The sequence below is a fragment of the Oryctolagus cuniculus genome, chromosome 7 (genome assembly GCF_051225735.1).
Source record: "Oryctolagus cuniculus isolate XC-2025 breed Fujian yellow rabbit chromosome 7, ASM5122573v1, whole genome shotgun sequence".
NCBI classification, from domain to species: Eukaryota; Metazoa; Chordata; class Mammalia; order Lagomorpha; family Leporidae; genus Oryctolagus; species Oryctolagus cuniculus.
In genome coordinates, this window is record NC_142873.1 from 15387263 (window position 1) to 15410070 (window position 22808).

Genomic DNA, 22808 nt, shown 5'->3' on the forward strand with positions numbered 1-22808 from the left:
TTTTAAAAAATGTTTATTTTAATAGGAAAGAAAATGAGCTCCCCCATTCACTGGTTCACTCCTCAAATGCCAACAACTGCCAGAAATGCACCAGGTTAATGAATTAGGAACTCAACCTTTTCCTTTTTTAAGATGTTACTTATATGAGAGGTGGAATTACAGACAGAGAGAGGGAGAGAAAAATAGGTCTCCCACTCACTCTTTCACTGCACAAATGGCCAAAACGGCTGGAGCTGAGTGATCTTAAGCCAGGAGAGCTTCTTCCAGGCTCCCATGCAGGTGGAGGGGCCCAAGCACTGGGGGTCATTATCTGTTTTCCCAGGCCATAGCAGAGAGCTGGATCAGAGGAGGAGCAGCTGGGACCAGAACCAATGCCCATATGGGATCCTGACGCTGCAGATGGAGGCTTAGCCCTCCATGCCACAGTGTTGGCCCCTAGGAACTCAATGGTAAATGAAACTCTTTAATTAGAAGGAAAATAATACCACATAGAAATCTGGGCATCCAAAAAAATGTACAAAAACCACTAAAAATACTGAATGTAGATGGACATTTTTAGGGAATTAAATCTATTTTAAAGATAAGTTGTTTAAGCAAAAATAGAAATATTTTATAGAAGATAAAAATATATAGAATTTTCAAAACTAACCACTATTATGAAAGCCAGGAAAAGAGAAACAAAAATATAATATTGCAGTACATGAAGTTTAATATAGCATCATGTTAAAACATTGTAAATTATCTCTCTCTCTCTTTTTTTTTTTTTTTTTTTGGCAGGACCCCAGCCCCATGGGGGCTTTATTTTGACACCACTTTGTTTCAATACAAACAGTCCAGAAAGAGTCCCGTCGCTCTGGGCGAGCGTCGAGGGAGTGGTCTGTGTTTCTTGGAGCTCAACCTACAACCCGGAGGTGGCCGAGGGGCCCAGACTGCCAGCATGGCAGGGGAGGATGGCACCAAAGATGACACAGTGCATGGCCCGGCTGCCAGAGAGAGGCCCACACACAGCCCCTCGAGCTCTCAGGGGCAGGCCAGGCCAGGTCCCTCTGAGCCTGCTTCTCTCCCTCATGTCTTCTGCTTTCTTGGCCAGTGTGAGGCTCACAGCAACCAGAGTCAGGACACAGGCCAGATGGGACCCACTGCGGCCACGGGCCAGGGGAAGGGCCAAACATCTCAGAAAATGGAGGGCCGATGGCCCACAGTAGATGGTGTGCCAGGCTTCAGAGAGGCCCAGAAAGTTCTCCAAGCAATTACAGTCACAGGGGGGGAGGAGGAAGGGGACATGGGATCACTCAGGCCTGGTCCCAAATGAAGCCTTTAGGTACCAGGTGAAGGTTCTAGCCCTTAGTAAGGCCCAGACCAAGGTCCTTCCTCTCCTCTGCCCTCTCCTGATACCCAGAAGAGGCACTGGCAGCAGCAGCAGAGGCAGCAGCAAGCCCAGAACCCCTCCCTGGGGGGCTTTCGGCAGCTCCCCTCTTGCTGGGTCTCTCCCTGGTGCCAGAGGGCAGAGGCCCGAGCCCTCAGACCACCTAGAAGGATCCTGGAGCCAGCAGAAGGTGTACACTTTTCCCTTTCCTTGCATGGGGAAGGGCTGGGCCTCCCACCCTGAGAGAAATCCCTCCAGTGTGCAGGACAAGTGAGCAGCAGCTCTGGGGGCAGGAGTGGAAGGACACTGCACAGAGGAGAGGCTGAGGGCACACAGGGGAGGGGCTCAATCCACAGGAGTCCCCCCCCAGGGTCCTCTAGGGCCACCCCCCTGCACAGCACACACTTAGGTAACCAAGCCACCCAGCTTCCACAGGAGGCACCCATGCCCTGAGAACCATGGGTTTCTTGCTGCTGTCCCCAGCGATGCCTGAGCCATGGGGCTATCAGTAGGAACTGTAGCGGTCCTACAAAGAATTCATCACACCATTGGCCAGCACAGCCAACTTGTCTGCCACAGACGTGACACCCTGCTTAAACTGGGCGATGTCCGCTGAGGGTAGCACATTGCCCAGAGACACGCTTCCTGCTCCATGGGCTCCATGAACGTCCCCAAAGAGGTCTGAAGAGCTGATGGCACTGCTGCCCGTGAGCTGCTCCAGCCGAGACCTGGCTTCATACTCAACGTCCACCTCCCGCCCAAAGAACATGTCAGATGAGATGGCTTTTGCACCTGCAAACTTCTGGCCTGCTTCGCTGGACTCGAGGCCCGAGCTCCAGCTCTCCACGTCCCTCCGGCTTGTGGCTCTTTCTGAAATGGGCTGGATGCTCGAGATGGTCACTTCTGCCTCCTTCTCTACCCTGTCCATGCCCCAGGTGGTATCCGTATCCCAGCGGGAACCAAAACTTTCCAACAAGGAAAAGGGGGTGTCCTTGTACTTCGGGGGTTCAGAGGTGAACATCCAAACGTCCTCAAACAGGTCCAGTTGCGAGCGGGAGGACTTGGCGGTCACTGGGATCTCCTGCTCCATCACCTGCATCCCGGACAGCACCGAGCGGGACACGGAGCTCCGGCTCACCAAGCCCATGCCCAGCCGCTCCGCCTGCTCTCGCTTCTTCCCCTCCAGATTCTGGAGCTGCTTCTCCTCCTCCTTCCGATCAAGCTGGAGCTCCTGGTAGGCCAGACGCATGGAGGCGACCATGGACTCCTCGGCCTGCTTCTTAGCATGCGCCGCCTGCTGCTCACGGAGCTTCTCTGCCACCTGGGCCTGCCGCTCCATCTCGCTGAAGCTCCGGCCGCTCACCTTCTGGGCGCCCAGGCCTTTCTTAGCTGCTGCCGGCTTCTTCTTGCCAATGATGGAGCTTTTCAGTTCCAGAGGTGCCTTGGGCGAGGTGCCAAGCAGGTCGGTGTTGGGGCCGTGCTCCGGCTGGGCCAGGCCACTGCTCTCTGCGGACGGGGCTGGCTGCTGGATCCCTGCAGGCTCAGCGGCTGGCACATCCCAGGCAGGGGCTGAGTGTGCTCCGTGAAGAAATCCGAGTCCTTCTTCTCTGTGGAGTGGCTAGGAGCACTGCTCATGCTGTCCATCCAGAGGTCAGTGCCACGCAGGGCCAGGGCGGCGCTCCCCAGCTGCCGGATCTTCTCCCGGTACATCTGGGCTGCTCGGCTGTTGCACTTGCTGTTGGCATCACTGGCTGTGCAGCCGTGCTGGTGGAAAAAGGCCGTCTGCATACACTCAGCTGGAACCAGCTCCAGTTGGAATCCAGCTCTGTGGACCTGATGAAGCTGAGATGGACGCCCAGGGAGCGCTGGACCCCGCAGCAGTCAATGTACAAGAAAACACCATACGTGATGCTGGCGCAGCTCGGATTCCTGGCGCCGCAGTGGAAACAGGCCTTGTTGGTGGGAATTGCTCAAAGCCTCTTATAGAGTCTGGATTTCCGTCTTGCTCAGTTCTGCCGCCATTTTCTCTCCTGTAAATTATTTTACATATTATATTTCCTAAAGCAACTACTAACACAAAGCAAAAGATTGTCTAATAAGCCAATAAATAAAATAAATTAGAATCCTAGAGCATGCTTAGCTAATTTAAACAAGATGAAAAAGAGGTAAAGTGAAATGTATAAGAACAGATAAATAGAAAAAAGAACAAATTAAAAAATTTAATGTAAATTATTCAATAAACATTCCAAATATAAATGACCTAAATGTCTATGTGAAATAAAAAAACTGAGGTTGTATTAAAAAAGAAAGTAACACACAACTGTAGCCTGCCAATGAATACATTCACATTAAATATAAAGATACAAAGCATAAATGCAGTGAAAAAAACATATCATTACAACAGTTTTTATTAAAATTGATGAGCAATGATAGATCAATATAAGATAACAAAAAATTCAGGGCAAGAATATTAACAAAGATAAATTTAGACAATACACACTAATAAATAGGCCTATTAACAAAGAGTTCTAGTGATTGAAAATGTATCTAATAAAAGCCTAAAATATATGAAGCAAAAGTATAGTATATATAAATTAAAAATCTTTAATTATAAAAGAGATTTCAATAACCTTCAATAACGGATAGAAGAAACAGGTGGAAGATCAGTAACTATATAGAATACTTTATCAATCTTATAAGCTATCCTTTGTAAAAGTATTAGATACATTTTATTTTGACTAATTCTTTTTTTAAGATTTTACTTTTATTTATTTGAAAGGCAGAGTTGCAGAGAGAGAGAGAGATTCCATCCACTGGTCCACTCACATAATGGCCACAACAGCTGGGTTGGGCCAGCCCAAAGCCAGCAGCCAGGAGCCAGAAGCTTCTTCCAGGTCTCCCACATGGGTGCAGGGGTCCAAGCACTTGGACTATCTACTGCTGCTTTCCCAGGTGCATTAGCAGGGAGTTGAATGGGAAGTTGAGCAGTCAAGATTCGAGCTGATGCCCATATGGGCATCACTCTCTCTGCCTCTCTTTCTCTGTGTAACTCTGACTCTCAAGTAAATAAATAAACCTTTAAAAAAAAAGAAGAAAAGACATGAATTTTGGTGTGTTTAATATTATCTTGATGAATTAATGGATGTCTAAGGTGTAAAAATGTGCAAAATCACAGATTCCATATTTTATATGATGCTATTTACTGTATGTCAACTATGACTCAGAGCTATACAAGTAAAATTTTAGAAAAAAAAAATTTCAGTATGTGACTTATTGTTTAAAATATTTAAGTGTAATTATTTAAAAATGTTAACTAAAATGTATTGCTTCTTTTTCCTTGTAATATACAAGTATATTAGTGACATCTACCTAGCATACATCACAGAGTTTCTGACAAGCAAAGCAAATAACAAAAAAGTTGTGTGTCAGCTTAGCATTTATGTTAGCAGTTGTTTAAATTTTGGCATGTTTGCTTTGCTGTTAATTCTTGACTGAAACATATTTATATAACATTTACTTAAAAATAACCTAAATGCCTGAAATTGTATACTAATCATTGTAGTTAAGTGTTTACCTGTATAATTTAGCTCTGTTATTCTGACACTACTGCATAAAGTTGTATAGTTGCATAAAACATCAGTATTATAGATGTCTATGCACAATTGTTAATGAATTCATACTGTGTGCCTGTCACTAATGTAAATGTGAAGTTTATCTTATCTAGATGTGTTGCTAAGGTCTTTAGCAGATAGTAGTTAAACATGAACTCAATGCTATTATAGACTGCCCTACTCAAATTTCTTTCAACCAAAATAATATTCTGCTTCTAATGAATACTGTGAATCTGGAGAGTCCAGACAGTTTACCTCTAGTTCTTTTTTTTTTTTTTTTGTCTTTATGAAAGCAATTTAGCAGTTTACCCCTAGCTGTTAAGGACTAATGATATGTAGTCCAATTGCAACTTGTATTCAAATGAATGAAAATGGGAATTCAGGTGAGTAACAACACAGGATTGATGTGAAATACTTTTCTCTTTTAAAAGGTTACCAAACTTCAGAACAACATTAATTAGGTGTTGAATCTGCAATTAAAGATACTATCACTTTTGCACCCAATGTGTGTATACACAGGCATAATCAATCAAACACTGATTGCTTTGCAAGAAAAAGTCATTTCCATTCCCAACTCACTGAGTTCTCCCAGATAAATTTAAACACACACACACACACACACACACACACTTGCACTCATGCATGCATGCATGATACAGACATTTTGACACTTAAACTTTTGGAAGTCACTGTTGTCTGAATCATTTTGCATTTACTAGAAAAAAAATATGGCTAAGTTATCATAATTACCTTCCCGGTTGTATGTAATTTGCAGATTTCTGAGCTCTATCTCAATGAAATAGTGTTTCCTTTTTATTTAAATTGTAAACTTATTATTTAAACAATACAGAAAAATGTCAGTTACATGGAACTATGGCCCCATTTCATAATATTCGATGCACATTATTATAGCCAAATAGCTGAAGTAGGATACTTATATTTTCCCTTTCTTTAATTCTTTCTTTATAAACTGGAATTAATGTGGCTCATGGTTCTGGAAGGGTAAGGCTTATGGGAGTTATCCTGTGATGGCCTTCTTGATGACAGGGTCCCAAAACAGTGTAGAGCCATCATATGACAAGAGACTGAGAGCACAGATATCCATGTCTTTGTGTTAGTGAATTTTTGTAAATCCATTTGAGTTTTATCTTGGGGACTCTTCCCAATGGACCTAATCTAAACCTTGTTTCCCAAAGATGTCACCTTTCAATATTACAATTGAGTGGTGTTTGCATCCTATTAATACTCACAATGAATATTGAACTCAGACATCAAGCTATAGTCAAGTCATAACATTTCATGCCTGGCTGCCCAAACCCATGTCTTTCTCAGTATGAAAACTACAATAATTCCTTCTCCAATAATTCCAAAGTCCTCATTCCAGCATTAATGTATTATTTTATTTTTTAAAAAATAATTTGATATTCAAAAGATAGAGTGGGAGAAGGAGACAGAGAGAAGGAGGGGGGCATGTATACTCACTGTTCAGTTTCCAAATGACTGGAATGCCCACAGCTGGGCCAGGCTTCAGCCAGAAGCTGAGAATTCCATCTAGGTCTCCCACATGGGTGGCAAAAGTACAACTACTTCAATCATGACCTGCTTCTCCCAGGGAGGGCATTAACAGGAAATTTAAATAGGAGAAGATCCAGGACTCAAATCCAAGCACTCTGATATGGAATCAAATCAAATCAATTTGATATGGAATCAAATCCAAGCATTCCCATCTGGTGGCTTAACTGATAGGCCAAATATCCAGAGGCCAGCACTAATCCAAAAGGTTAAAATGCAAAGTCTCTTCTGAGTCATAAAGCAAAATCCTTTGCTCTGTAGTCCTATAATGTAAGAAGAAATTATTTACATCCAATAATGAAACAGGCAGAAGGTACACATCTTGTTTGCCTAGGGCTTAAGGCCCAGGACAAGCAGATCCAGATTTCAACAGATCATGGAGCAACTTGGAGTCATTTGTGAGTTTATATGCCCTTTATTTACAGTGGCAGTGAGGACAGCCACATGCCCCTATGGTGGTGGGACCGTAGGAGCTATCTGGTGTTGTGTTCACAGTTGCAGTAAGACACACACACACACACACACACACAGAGAGAGAGAGAGAAAGAGAGAGAGAGACTTCTACATACAGCCCACAGACAGCCAAACATAGCCACATCAATCATTAGTACCACTCACAAGCAATCACAAACCTGTCCATACCCATCCATAGGCAATCATGTGTGCCATGCCCCCTGCAGTTGCTTATATACATTTACAGACAAAATTAGATCAAAGGCAAGATGTTATCTAACAGACTGTGGACAGCTAGCCGAGAAAGTGGACCTGTTAGTTATTAGGATATCAGTTACCATAGAGAGAAAGAGAGATGTGAACACCAAAATCAATCAATCAATCAATCAATCAATCAATCAATAAAGGCATGGGGATTTGATATCCTCACTTTCCAAGTCCATCTCCTCTGCACATTTCTATTCTAAAAAGGAAGAATAGTCAAGTAGAAAGGAATAATAGGTCCAAAAACTGTTGGAAACTCAGCAAAAAAAAAGTATTAAATCTTAAAGTAGCAAGTCTGGCGTTTTGTGTGTACTATAGCAAGATATGGACTCCTCAAGGCTTTAGGCAGCACTGTCCCAAGACGTGGGTCAAGTGACTGCCACTGGTGGCTGCACACTCTTATCAGCAGCATTCACAGAAAGGCATGGGATGTTGGTGGTTGTTCTCCATTTATGGCATCACCACTGTGGCTTTCCTCCCATAGCTCTACCAGACATTTAATCCACTGGGTGTTCTTTGCAAAAATTCTAGTTCTTCACCAAATTTCTTGCTGGTCTCCAAGGCATTCCACAGAAATCTCAGCAAAGATTCCATAATTTTTGCATTCTATACACCTACAAAATCAGCCATTGGTTCAGTACCCAGATGGCTACCATGGTCAGGGCTGGGCCAGGCCAACATGAGAATGCAGGGGCTTCATCCAGATCTCGAATGTGGATGTAGGGACCCAAGCACTTGAACTGCCTTCTGCTGCTTTCCTAGGAGCATTATCAGGGAGCTGGATTGGAAGTGGGACACTCACTCAAGACATGAACCAACACCCATATGGGATGCTGGCATCCCAGACAGTGGCTAAAACTGCTGTGCCACAATGCTTGCCCTAGGAACAAACTTTAAACACCATAGTTGGAATAGGTTTTCACTCTGTAATATCTCACAATGTAGAATGCATTCTAGCATGACTTCTGAGTGGACAAATCATATCTAAAATGCATGTAGAGAGGAAAAAAGACCTAACAATGCTAGAGAAATTAGGGTTATATTTTTCCCATAAATGTTTAGGATTCATTTAGTAATTGAAACCTTTAGTTTCATAAGCATCTCTTAAATTATAATCTTAAATATGACCACTTTACTTTTGTTAAATTCTATTTTCCCTTTGTTCGTCTGAGGACATTAAAATTTATTACATATGTATGACTACTTAAAGCCTTGACATTTTAATATATGCATTAGTAAGTACCTCAGTCTTTTTCACTTTTCTACAACAGAATAACTCTGAGACTGAGTAATTTATTTAAAAACAAATATTTGTCTCTCACAGTTCTGAAGGCGATGAAGTCCGAGTTTAAGACACTGGCATCAGGTGAAAGTTTGTCATTACATTCTCAGGTGGTGGAAGATGGTAAGCAGTAAATTCTTGCTTGACAAATTTTTCTATAATGCCATTAATCCACTCATGAAGGCAGAGCCCTTATGATTTAAGGAACTTCCATTAGGTCCACCTTTCTAATATTGCTGCGGGAGTCTGCGATTCCAAATGCCCAGTTTGTGTTACGTGACCACAGATTTAGAATCATGTACAAGGAAGAGTGTGCAAAACTGAAGTAGTTGTTAAGTAAAAAGATAAAATGTAAACAAAATAGAAAGCTCCCAGCCACACTGAGAGGGGTTTCTGAAGGAGAGAACCATTGAGGACTGATTGTCTAGATTTTTCAGGCTGTAAGACAGGAGGTTCTCATGATTGGTCTAAGAAACAAATTATGAAATGATAGTTTTGGTTGTTAAATTGGGTGAAAGTTAATTCTACAGTTGAGACACAAATGAAACTTTCCCCCAAATTGTATAAAACTCTTATTACCTAGATCAGTAACAACTACATTGGAAAACCTTGAATAAGATGATTGGCACATGACATCAACATCATTTGCAGAAGTCTGTTGCTTGACTTTTCTCATGTCCTCTGAGACTCATCTCCAAATGATGGGGAGAGTCCCCCACTCCCCCAGTCCCTGTCTACCTAGTCAGAAGTCTATCAATCCCCCTCTTAAGAGGTACCCTAACTGCTGTTAGAGAGAAGGGATGATGACTGCTCTGGCTACTTCAAGCTGGAGATGGGTGATGTTGGAGACAATAAGTGTTCCTCCTCCAAAGGTCTGTCTAGGGTTCTCAGATCAAAGGTCTGTATCTGTTGTTCCATCTACAAGCATTTGGTAACCTCTAGACAGGAAGAGACAAGCTTTATAAGAAAGTTGAGCATACAGGGCCAAACAAAAGCGGTATTACAAAACTGCAAAGAGGAGCTACAAAAGGAAAAATCCATGTCCATATGTTAGAGTCCTAAATAGGACAAGAAGGACTCAGCTAGTTTGGACTTAAACCTGTCTAATTGTCTTATGAGCCTGATATTGCCATTTAGAACTTATGTACTTCCTTATAACAGATGAGAGGTATTAATCCAAAGTCAGTATGTCTCATTTAATAATCTACATGCCCCACTTTGTTGGGACATGAGGATGTCTAACGCCTACTATTTTACTACAAGACCATAGAACTTAATAAGTTAAAGAAGTTTGTTCAGCCTTGATGGGTATAATTGTGGCCCCCATCCCTTTTGAACTAAAAGAGTGAGATTTAAGACAGATCTCTACAAGGAGGGAATACTGACAAACCAAAGGAGGCTTCTGTATGTACAGTATCTCACTCCAGGGCTTTCTAAGAGTGGATTGTCAAGGGCATTGTGCTTGAAATGCAGGGCAATTCTGTCATCCTTCAGTGTATTCCATTGTCAACAGCATTAAAAACATGGCATCAAACCATTAGTGGAAATAAGCAGGTGAAGAATAAGATGAAAAAAAATTAGCAATCTGAGTAGCAACGGTATCCCCCATCTTGATGATAGAATTAAAGGATGACAAAATTGAGGGGTAAAAGCTGGGGAAGAGTGTGTGTAACATTTTAATTACTCTTTTTTATACAGGAGTTCAAGTCCTTTGGTAACTTCGCAGGAATATTCATTTTCCTTTGACATGTTGAGGTCATCTTCCAAGATCGAAGTTGGTTCAGAAACTCAGGATTTCATTTGAGAACGGTGATCCAGGATTCTAATTGGGACACTTGCTGCAGCAGGAATAGAAAGAATAACAAAATTGTCAGCCTGATCTAATCAGAGTTATGGTAATCAAACAGTTAAAAATGGGCAGATAATGCCAACCCCTTTAAGACTCAGTTTTACCAAGCAATAGAGAATCATATGCTCCTATTGGCAAGAGATGAAGAAGAAAGTCACTACAAAACGCAAACTGCAGAGAAAAGATATGAAAACATCAGGTTAGAAAAGGATCAAAGGATTGAGTTTTCTCTGTTGCCAAATTTGGTGAAGAAACCAGTCTGTCCAGCTGTAGCTAGAGGCCTCCCCTCTCTCCTCCTGACATTTGACATTGAATGAGTAGGGGTAGGAAGGAGAGAGAGGGAATGAGGAGTGTAGATTTTGGTCCAATACCTTAAGGGGCTGTTGGAGTCAGCTCCTATTAGGGAGCCTCCCTAGGAAATTTCAGTTACTCCAAGACCACACTCCAGTATCACCCACTGGATGAATTTACAAAAAAAGGAAGACCAGCTTTCCCAGCACCAAAAGGAGAGAGAGGTTAATCAGATATACCCCCCAACAAGCCTCCCCTCCTAGCTTTTAATACTGGCAGCCACACTAGATGCTTTTTAACTGAGTTTTGGCATTTTTGATTGATAAAAGACTATGGTGGAGTTCAGAAAGTCTCTGGAAAAAAAAGTTGAAAGTTGATCATTTCAATTACCCTTATGACAATTCCAGGTGAGCCCTCAAGAAATGCTGCAGAAGTCTGCAGTTCTAATCACTGGGGATCCTGTCTTTTGACCATGAAGCAATAAGAACAGGTACAAGAAAGAATGTGTAAAGTAGAAGTAGTTTATTAAGTGAAAGGGGAAAGCAAATGTAAAAGAGCTCCTGCAAGCAGTAAAATGGTTCTCTAATGGAGGGAACCATTGAGGGCTGATTGTCTTGGGGTTTGTATAGACTATAAATTCCCATGATTGGTCTGGAAGAGGCATTGAGAAGTGATTTTTTGACTGGTTAATTGGGTGACTAAGTCTCCAATTGAGAGTCAATAAAACCACAGAAAGCACATGAAGCCTTCCACCCAAGACGTGTAAAACTCTCATTACCTAGATCAGGTGCGACCATCCAGATAAACCTTGATTTAAACGCCCTTCACAGGAGCCAGTGGGTGACTTTTCTGCAGCCCTCTAAGACCCATCTCCAGGTGGTGGGAAGGGTCTCCTATGATCCCATCTACCTGGCTGGGGTTCTATCTCTCTGTCTTTAATGTACTGAAGATTAAGTTTCCAACACTAAGTCCAACAAAGTGACTGATGCACTTTGGCTTCTGCCATTGCATGGAAGACTTGGATCAGTCTCCAGTTTCCTTGGTTAGGCTTGGTCCAGCCCCAGTTTTTGTAGCCATATGGGGAGCAAACCAGCAGATGAGGGGCCTTTCTGAATCTCTGCTCATTAGATAAATAAAAATAAGTATTTAGAAAAAGAAGCTCAGGGAATTCTAAGGATAACAAACAAAAAATAAGAGAAATCAGGGAAGCAATATGTGAAAACAAATAAGAAGTTTAATAAGCATACAAACCGTAACATCAACAAAACAGAAGTTTTGGAGCAGAGGGATATTATGACTGAATTGAAAATTCCATAGAGAGCTTCAACAGCAAACAATGCAGAAGAAAGAATCAGTGATCTCAAAGGCTGCTTACTTGAAATTATGCAGTCAGAAGAACAAAAAGAAAACACACACACGAGTGAAGGCATAAAGGACACTGTCAATAAGACTAATCTATGTGTTATTATAATCCTAGAAGGAGCACATAAAGAGACAAGAACAGAGGCTTATTTAAAGAATTAATGGCTGGCATTGTGGCATAGCAGGTAAAGCTGCTGCCTGCTGTGGTGGCATCTCGGATGAGATGCAGTTCCAGTCCCAGCTGCTCCACTTCTGATCCAGCTCTCTGCTACGGCCTGGGAAAGCAGTGGAAGATGTCCTAAGTCCTTGGGCCCCTGATCCATGCAGAAGACCTAGAAGCAGCTCCTGGCCCCTGGCTTCAGATTGGCCCAGCTCTGTCCATTGTGGCCATTTTGGGAGTGAACCAGCAGATGGAAGATCTCTCTCTCTCTCTCTCTGCTTCTGCCTCTCTGTAACTCTGCCTTTCAAATAATAAATAAATCTTTAAAAAGAATTACAGAAAAATTGCCAAATTGGAGTGATAAATAATTGCTCATTCCACTAAGTTTAAGGAATCCTTAATAGATTATGTATGGTGTTTATCAAGACATTTTAATGATAGATTTTCAAAAGTCTAAGTTTTTTTTTTAAAGAGGGAATTTTGAAAATATCAAGAAAAAAGTCATGCATCTTTTCTCTTTAGAGGTCTTTACAGGAATTTAATACCCCATCCTATGTACAACTTCTTATTTTTGCTGAGAAATAGGTGGGTTTCTCAGGAGAAACCTTGCAGGATATTAGACTGTGGAAGAATATAATCAAGGTGCTGAAAGAAAAATAACAAAAGATGCAGCCTAGATTATTCCCAATACTGTACACTAGATACGAAAGATAAACCTTGTTCATGAAATCAAAGCAGAGAGATGTTGTCATTATTCAAACTTCATTTTTGTTTTGCTTTTGTTTTGTGATATATATTTATTTAATTTTATTAATATGAATCAGATTTCATGTATTTCAGAGGTGTGATTATAAGAAGATAACCATACTTCTTTCCCTCCCTGAACCTCTCTCCTTCTATCCTCTTTTTTTAATTTTTGGGAAAATATGATGGGGTTCTTGACATTGAAACAAAAGGACAGAAGTTACTATATGAAAATATTAAGTCCATGATAAAGGTAAGACTGTGAGTCAGTTCAGAATATTCCAAAACTGCAATGTTGGGGCCAAAATTATTTTTAACAACATTAGAAAATTTACAAGATAAAATATTAAAAAGCTATATTTGCAATAATTAAATATAAATAGTTATAAAATTACAAAATATGGTCGGAAGAGAAGTCAAAATGTGAGTTTTTGCAGGCAGTTGGCATTTAAGTTGTTAAGAATTAAAAGTAGACCATTATAACCATTAAATGTTTTATGTTTCATTGTAATCAGGAATAAAACAAACCTGAAGTAGATAAAGAGAAAGGAATCAGAGTATATACGCGTGCGCACACACACACACACACACACACAAACTCACTAAATCACAAGGAAAATATCTGGCAAGAAAGGAGGAAACAGTAAAGTAGCTACAAAAAACAGGGATTAATTAATAATAAGAAAAACGTCCTTATCTATCAATTTTTATATCGAGAACGCCGGCCTGCGCCTCACTGCCCCACCCCCTGCTCCTGCTCCCGGGGTCCCGTCGGACACCTGCCCCCCGTGCCGGTCTCCGCGCTCCGGCCTCTCCCCGCCCCGCCCCTCCCGCACAACGAGTCCTGGAACCGGGGCGGGCCGGGGAGTCCTGGGCGCGGGCAGCGCCGCCTGGTGGACGGCGAGCGGCGCTGCAGCCGGGAGACGCGCGCCCAGCGCCGACGGAGGCGGGCGGCAGCGGCGGAGGGTCGGCCTCGGCGGAAAAAAAGTTATATTGCGAGTCAACTGGTAAAAGACATGAAGTTGACTGGATAAAGTTTTAAAGTTTAATTGTATGTTGCCTAAAAGCGATCCATTTTAGCTATACTAACGCAAGATGAAAGTAACATGATGTAAAAAGATATTCCATTCCAATGGCCAGCAAAAGAAAGCTGAAGTGTTACGTAATGAATCTGGAGGGCGATTCATCAGAACATAACATTGTATAAATGTACATTCATCATCAAAGCAGCAAATAGATAAAGTTAATATCAAAACTAAAGAAGACAGACAGAAATACAATAAAAATGGAAGACTTCAATGCTCTCTTTTCAATGATGAACAGACCATCCAGACAGAACAATAAGGAAGGAATACCAGATTTAAACTAAAATTTAGACCAAATGGACCTAACAGCCATCTACAAAACATTTCATTAACATCAGTAAAACATATATTGTATACAAGTGCACACAGCACATTCTTTTTTTTTTTTTTTTTTGACAGGCAGAGTGGACAGTGAGAGAGATAGAAAGGTCTTCCTTTGCTGTTGGTTCACCCTCCAATGGCCCCCGCGGCTGGCGCGCTGCAGCCGGCGCACCGCGCTGATCCAATGGCAGGAGCCAGGAGCCAGGTGCTTTTCCTGGTCTCCCATGGGGTGCAGGGCCCAAGCACCTGGGCCATCCTCCACTGCACTCCCTGGCCACAGCAGAGAGCTGGCCTGGAAGAGGGGCAACCGGGACAGAATCCGGTGCCCCAACCGGGACTAGAACCCGGTGTGCCAGCGCCGCTAGGCGGAGGATTAGCCTAGTGAGCCGCGGCGCCGGCTACACAGCACATTCTTTACACACAGTTTAACTTCCACTGCACACAAAAAAGAAGGTATACTGTTTTCTTGCAAACACAGTTACAATATATAATGATAAGGTATCCTGTATTATTTCAAAATCTTAAAGAAGGATTTTAAATGATTTCACCACAAAAGATGACAAATGTTTGGAGAGATAGATTTATTTATCCTGACTGAACATTACATTTGTTTAAACATCGCATGATACCTCCTTAAAATTTATAATTTTTAGGAAAAAATTCAGTAAAACAACTACAATAACAAAATAAAAAACACTCAACAATTTACTGCTTAAATATTTAAAAGATTTGTAAAACACACACATCTATACCCACAAACAGAAAATTTTTAAAAATTATTTATTTATTTTTTTAAGAGGCAGAGTTACAGAGATAGAGGGAGACATACACACACATGGGGTGGTAGAGAAAGAGAAAGAGAGAGAGAGAGAAAGTAAGAGAAAGGAGAGAGAGATCATCCATCCATTGATTAGCAATCAATGGTTACAATAGCTGCAACTGAGTCTATCAGAAGCCAGGAGCCAGGAGCTTCTTCTGGGTCTCCCGAGTGGGTGCACGGGGCAAGAACTTTGACCACCTGTCACTGCTTTCTCAGTGCATTAGCAGGGAGATGGATAGAAAGTGGCACATCTGGAATTGGAACTGGCATATGGGATACCAGCACTGCAGGCGGTGGCTTTACCCACTACACAAAAGTGCTGACCCAACACATTTAAGAAGCAACAGCAGAGGCATGATCCATGAAAGAAATAAATAATATTCTGTGCTTCACTGAAACCGACTTTTGCTGTATTTCAAATATCAAGAGGCTGCAGACTGCAACACCAGCATCCCATATGGGTCCCAGTTCAAGTCTCAGCTGCTGGACTTCTACTCCATTTCTCTGCTAATGCACCTGGGAAAGCAGCAGAAGGTGGCTCCAGTCCTTGGTCTCCTGCACCCATGTGGGAGTCCAGGATGAAACTCCCAGTTCCTGGCTTTGGTCTGTCTCCACATTGGCCATTGTGGCCACTTGGAAAGCAAACCAGCGGGAAGTTCTGTCTCTCCTCTGTTGTAACTCTGACCTTCAAAAAATTAAATCTTCAAAAAGCATTATCATATACTGCTCACAGTATATCTGAAGTACACACATTGCTCAATGAAAAGAAATGGTACATAGCAAGCTCCCATGTCTATTTCACTGTACATATACACCTATATGAGAAAACACATATTTAATGCATATTTGTACTCTTATGCATTGAGAGACAGAGAGGGAGAGAAGTAACAATGGAAAATTTTAACAACTGTTTCTTAAAAGGTTTATGTTTTTAATATTGCATTACTAAATAGGATTATATTATATTTATAAAACATTAACATTTTCACTGTGAATTATTTAAAAATTGGTTTCAGGAAAAAAGAATTGTGTTTTTATAGCAATAATGATCATTCATTGGTACATGATCTATCTTCTATGTCTCATGGAAAATGGACTCCCTTTCTTGTTGTCTCTCTCAATCTCTCTCCATCTCTTTACCAGTATCCAACACCCAAATTCACACACAATACATGTCTCATAATTTCATGATGAGCATGATTCCTACTAAATAAATACACTTACTTAATTTTAATCAGAGTTCCTTTCTAATTTAACATTAGCAACAACAAAAATTAATACTTCCTCAACTGATGAATTCTTTTAGGCATAGTTATTTAAGGAACTATAAAAGCAGTCATCATTTTCTATGGTATTTTGTAATCTCATTGGGAAAATGGGTTTTATTAGAAAAAATATACCTACCAAGGCAACATCTTGAAGACTAAAGTATAATGTGGCTGAATGAGAAATGTTAGAAACAGATTTGAACTCTGAAGGAAATGCAAGTTTCAATTAAAATAGAAGGAGAGGAAACGTGGCTGGCGCTGCAGTTCACTAGGCTAATCCTCCGCCTGTGGCGCTGGCACACCAGGTTCTAGTCCCGGTCGGGGTGCTGGATTCTGTCCAGGTTGCTCCTCTTCCAGTCCAGCTTTCTGCTGTGGCCCAGGAGTGCAGAGGAGGATGGCCCAAGTCCTTGGGCTCTGCACCCGCATGGGAGACCAGAAGAAGCACCTGGCTCCTGGCTTCGGATCAGCCCGCCAGCTGTAGCAGCCACTGAGGGGTGAACCAACAGTAAAGGAAGACCTTTCTCTCTGTCTCTCTCTCTCTCACTGTCCACTCTGCCTGTCAAAATAAATAAATAATAGTTTTTACTTTCTGCTGTGGAGTTTTCAGAAATTAAGTAAGATTTGAAAAACAGTGGTGGTGGTGTAGTTAAGATTGTCCCTTTATTTCAAAGTAATTCCTATGCCAACATTTATAATCTGAAAGTTTTATCATGTAAAAGTAAAATTGAGAAGTATTTAGGATTTGTGAGATATTCAGTTTACCTGATGCTGATTTTTGTTCAAGAATAAAATAAACCCTCAATGAATTCACATTGAATTTGTAATTCATAAGAAACTTTACTTGTCAAAATATAATTTATATAAAAATTGATGAGTCATCATCACAGTTTTCATTAATTTTGATTTGGTTACAGGATAGATCGTCCTGATCACCTGCTCATTTTAGGGCTAATCATATCTTTTTATCTGTGATGCTGATTTTTGTAGACCATGATGTATTTGAAATTCCAGACAGCCCAACTCAAACTAGTATAAATAGACAAAATTACCTTTCTAGTTCTCCTCTTTCTTCACTAACCTCAGCCTTTCTATTTGACATTATTTTCCCCATTTAAGTATCACAGTTCTTTTCTTTTGAATAAAGTATAAGGTATAAGAATTTGAGTCTATTATATGATATGTTGGCCCCCCAGAATTTTGCCTTTTCAAAGAACCTAAACCCTGAAACTAAAAACAAATTTAAAACAAAGTACCTTAAATGTTTGCCCCAATTCCAGATGTATAAAGGCCTTTTTATAGGTACAAGCAGCTTATTGTTTGCTCATGACACTTAAGCTAATTTTATGGAATACAAACACAAGATATGTCATTAGAACAAAGTCAAACATAATTTTTAATGAAAAATTGTTATTTTAATGAAAAAATTATTTTGTGAGGGAAATCTCTTCTTGTGTCTGTATAATAATGTGTATGTTCATGTCAACTAACTATACTATTATGTAGTAAAACGTTACTATTAACTGTTCTCTAGCATGTTCAATTACCTTTCTTTGGTAATAAACTTAATTTCAGTCTATAGCTAAAAAAAGATGTTAGTAGCAGCCATTAACTTTTACCGTCTCCTGAGTTACACAGGAGATACAAGTAGTTAACTTGCTTATTGTTCATCTTTGACCTGGGGGGCTATCATTTCAAGTAATTTCAAAGAATATTTGGGTAAATTCCTTTAGAGAACACATCAAAAACACTAACCATGTGACTTCAACAAAAATGAGGTGAAAAGACAATGACAGCAGCAGTTTTCATGGTGCAGTTCAAACAGAAATGAGGAAATCTGTTGCACAATATCCCCCTGGAGGATCCAGATTAATCCGGATGTTTGTTGAGTGATGAATCTGGATTAATCTTATGAGACCAGTTCCCATCTCAATGTCTGACATAAGTTAGGGTTTCAGAATGTATTTGAATAAAATTCATCAAAGAAACAGGAAGGAAATAGTATGGTTTCCCTAGGCAACACAGCTAGTAGTAGAACTGTATTTAGAAACTTTGACACCCACTACCATGGAGAAATCAAGACGCCTGGTTTGTAATTAATTCTTCAGCAAAACATAGGGCAGAGGCAACCCTGGTGTTATATGCAGAACCCTAGATCATGTGGCAGCCTCGCAAACCCATAGGATTCATTTTGAGAGTGATCTGACAGGAACAGGCATTGTGGCACAGCAGGTTAAGCTGCCACATGGGACCCCTGCATCCCATACCAGAGGCTGGAGGGCCAGAGACTGAGTCGTGCATCTGAGCCTTCCTGCTGGTGATTGTGGAAAACAGTAGGTGATGTCCCTGGTACCCGGATCCCTGCCACCCATGTGGAAGTCCTAGATGGAGCTCCTGGCTCCTGGCTTCGGCATTTCCCAGCCCTAGCTGTTGCAGACACTGGGAGTGAACCTGAGGCTAGAAGGTCGCTCCTCTCTCTCACACTCTTTCTCTCTCCCTCCCTCCCTCCCACCCTCATCCCTCCAAATAAATAAGTAAATAAAACATTTGTAAAACACAAGACAGTGATCTTTCAGAGAAAAAAGAAATCAGTATATATACTGCACCCAAATAAACATTTTATAATTCCATTTTCCACAAATGTCTAGAAGTAGTATGTGTGTATGGAGAGGGAAAGAAAGAGGGAGAGAGGGAGAAACGAAGACAGGGAGAAAGGAAGAGAGTGGGAATCATCTATCCTGGATTTTTAATTTCCTCCTGTAGCTTTTTCTGGGGTGGTTTTCAGTCACACAGACAGCCTAAGTGCAGTGAGGTGGGGGATTGAAATAAAACCCAGAAAGTAGTTCCACAAACAATGGAAGCAGGTAACAAAGGCAAGCTCTGACACTACTATAATCAACATCTTTACTCTTAGATCAGGATGCTGCAAAATGACAGTAACCTAGGAGGTGGCATATTTTTGCAAAATCAGTTGGTAGAACTTGCAAAGAAGAATATGGACTGGAATAAACACTAATCTGCTGTGCTTGATGTGTGGCAATCTTCCTGTCAGCCAGGCTCCCATCACTCCCTTTCCCCGTGGACATTCCTACTTTAAGTGCAGGAAGCTTCATATTTTTCAGTGTGCTAACCCCAGTGTACCCCCAGCCACCCACTTCCCCAGATGTTCCAAGGGTGTTACAGACCCATGGAATTCTGGAGCCAGATCGGACCTTGTAGAGGTATGTGGCCCAAATGCCTCATTTTATGGATAAGGAAATAATCCACTGGAGATGAATGCATTTTATGCATAAGGAAATAACCCATTGGAGATGACTGACATGATTATCTCTGTGATACACAACTGTCAAAGTCTCTCCTCCCTGCCAACCAAAAAGTTCCACTTTCTACAAATGCGGTGTGTGTGTGTGAGTGCCAGGGATACAGCCTGTACAGATGCAAGTAGAGTATTTTAAGGATCGCTATAGCACCCACCTCCACAGCTTCAGATACAGGCAAGACGCTGTTGGCCTTCCTGGAGCCCACGCGGAATTTGGCAGCCTTGTAGATCTTCCAGTAGACGAACAGCACCACGCAGAGCGGCAGGTAGAAGGCACCCACCGTGGAGAACACGATGTAGGAGGGCTCGCGGCTGACCTGACACTCCTCCCTGCCCTCAGAGTATGTCTCCCCCCAGCCGAAAAGCAGCGGGGCCAGCGAAATGACAGCGGACAGCGCCCAGGTGAGCGTGATCATCACGTTGGAGATTCACTGGCGAGCGCGGAGCGTGTACTCCAGGTGGCGGGTGATGGACCAGTAGTCCAGGGCGATGGCTGTCACGTTCCAGATGCTGGCGGTGCAGCACAGCACGTCGCACGTGATCCACAGCTGGCACAGCCGCCGGCCCAGCTGCCAGCGACGCCCAGAAAGCTCATGCACCAGGCTGAGAGGCATGACCAGCGCGGCCACCAGCACATCCGAGACGGCCATGGACGCCACCAGGTTGTGTGGCACGCGGTGGAAGGTGCGGACACGCAGGATGGTCGCCAGCACCAGCAGGTTCCACGCGAATATAGCTGCCACCAGAAAGCCCAGCAAGGTCAGAACAAGCACACCGAAGACAGAGAGCAGGTGCGGGCTGGGGCGCAGCAGGTCTTCCGTGCCAAGGCTGCCGCTCCTCTTCCAGAGGAGAGGAAGTCAAGTGGGAAAAGGAAGGTAAGTTCACCGGTAAATCCATCTCTGGATTAGGAGCCGGCTCGGGGTGTGTGCAGAAGGGACATTCAGGAGGACTTAAGATGAAAGCAGCGCCCAGAGCCAATCCAGATGTTTGCACCCCCGGCCAGCGGCGGGGTTTCTGGGAAGCGCCTGTGAATTTGTCTTCAGCCTCCCGCTGGTGAGCGAACCCGGGAGACGGTGTGGTGGAGAGGAGGGCGCTCCCTGGGCTATAAGCCGTGTTAACGTTGGAGCCCTCGGAGGCTAGGAAAGCAGAGACGAGGAGCTGGACTCGCGGCCAGCCCAGGCTGTCACCTGTCTCAGGACTCCTCACCTGGAGGAGACGGCGGTCTGATCGCTCCCATGTCCGCCCAAGCAGGGCAGAGCAGCCCTGCAGCGTGTGAGCGCCAGAAGGGCTGGTGCGTCAGAGCGGTAGCTCCCGCAGCGTTGCTTCCCTACCTGCCCCTACCCAGGCGGCCGCCTGCAGCCTCAGCGCAGTGCTGGGAAGCCAAGCGTTCTGGTACCTGCCTTTCGCTTTGCGCAGTCCAACCTCCCCACTCCGTCTGGGGCTGCGGATCAGAGCAAACGCTGGCGCGCCCACCCAGACTGCTTTATCCAGCACTATGGAACGCGGTCAGCTGATGAGGTCGCCTCTCCCCGCCTCCCGGTTCCGGGAGCGCGCGTTTTGGCGCTGTCTGGGGTGCTGCTCTTGCCTCTCACCTCTGGGCCCGCAGCGCACCGTCCCTAGGCTTCTCCCCTCCTGAGGGCACCGTTTAGTGCTGTCCGTGGTTCTGCCACGGTTTTCCTGAAATGGCCCCCTGCGGGGAACAAGTTGACCAATGAACTTTTGAAATATCCTTTTAGCCACCTCCCACATCCGTCCCTCTAGGGGTGGTCGGGAGCGCTTGAGCGGTTTCTCAGTCCCGGTAGGTGCTTGTCTTCTTGTGGACTTCTTCTCCAGAGGTTTTTGTATGATTGCTTCCTTCTTACACAACACTGAGCTGCTTCTCTTAAGGGATGTTTTCCTTAAAAGAGAAAAGGCAAGACAGCAGTTACGGCTGCTCCCAGAGAAGGCTGAATATTGCGGCAGAACATTAATCTATTTCCTCGGAATTATAAAGAAGGCGAGAAGTCTCTTCAGCAGGCTGTACTAAATTTGCTTCTCATGCAGGGAAACTCGCATGTAAGTCGTTAGAAAGGCTCCACCTCAGTGAGAACAGGAGGGAGCATCAGCCACTCCCCCACATGTGCATACTTACACACACACTATCCACAGCAGTGATTAAGTATCTAAAGCTCCTACCCAGATGTTGGGATTCAAAGTACTTCATGGAGAGAAAGCAAGATAGAGGAACTTGGGACAAAGAAAAAGATATCACAAGAGGGCAAGTAAGATGGCAAGAAGCATTTTTGTTAAAGTGCACACACAATGAGTGTCATGAAATCCCACATATTTACAAGTGAATCTGGGCAGAAGTTATATAGCCACAGAAAATAAGAAACATTCATTTTTTAAAGCTTTATTTTATATATTTAAAAGAGTTAGAGAGGTAGAGATAGAGAGAGAGAGGTCTTCCATCTGCTGGTCACTCCCCAGATGGCCACAATGGCCCAAGCTCTGGTGATTCGAAGCCAGGAGCCCAGAGCTTCCTCCGGGTCTCCCATGTAGGTGCAGGGCCTCAAGGATATGGGCCATCTTCTACTGCTATCCCAGGCCATAGCAGAGAGCTGGATCAGAAGAGGAGCAGCCAGAGACTAGAACCGGCACCCATATGGGATGCCGGCGCTTGCGGCCAGAGCTTTAACCTGCTGCACCACAGCACTGGCCCAAAAACATCCATTGTTAAAAGATTCGGTTTCTAACAGAGAATGCACTGAGAACTTTACATGTACAGGCATAAACATAAGAAAGAACAAAATCACAGAAAATTGTCTTCTGAGTCTACTAGTAATTTAGTACTTAATTTAGGCAACTTACATAATTAAAGATATCTGAACAGAAGCATTGTAATATATAAATTAAGGTTATTTCTGATAATCTCAAAGTGATGCTATATGTTTTCTATTTATTTGAATGACTGAATTTATTTTTTTAAAGATTTTTTCTTTGAAAGATGGAGTTACATGGGGAGAGAAGGAGAGGCAGAAAGAGAGAGGTCTTCCATTCACTGG

General features: G+C 42.9%; 2 pseudogenes; both read right to left on the reverse strand.

Annotated features, from left to right (window-relative positions):
- Nucleotides 1-1871: 1871 nt before the first annotated feature.
- LOC149125306 (ADP-ribosylation factor GTPase-activating protein 2 pseudogene) lies at nucleotides 1872-3388 on the reverse strand (annotated as a pseudogene).
- A 10273-nt stretch (nucleotides 3389-13661) lies between these two features.
- On the reverse strand, nucleotides 13662-21619 carry LOC149125307 (5-hydroxytryptamine receptor 5A-like; annotated as a pseudogene).
- Nucleotides 21620-22808: the final 1189 nt, after the last annotated feature.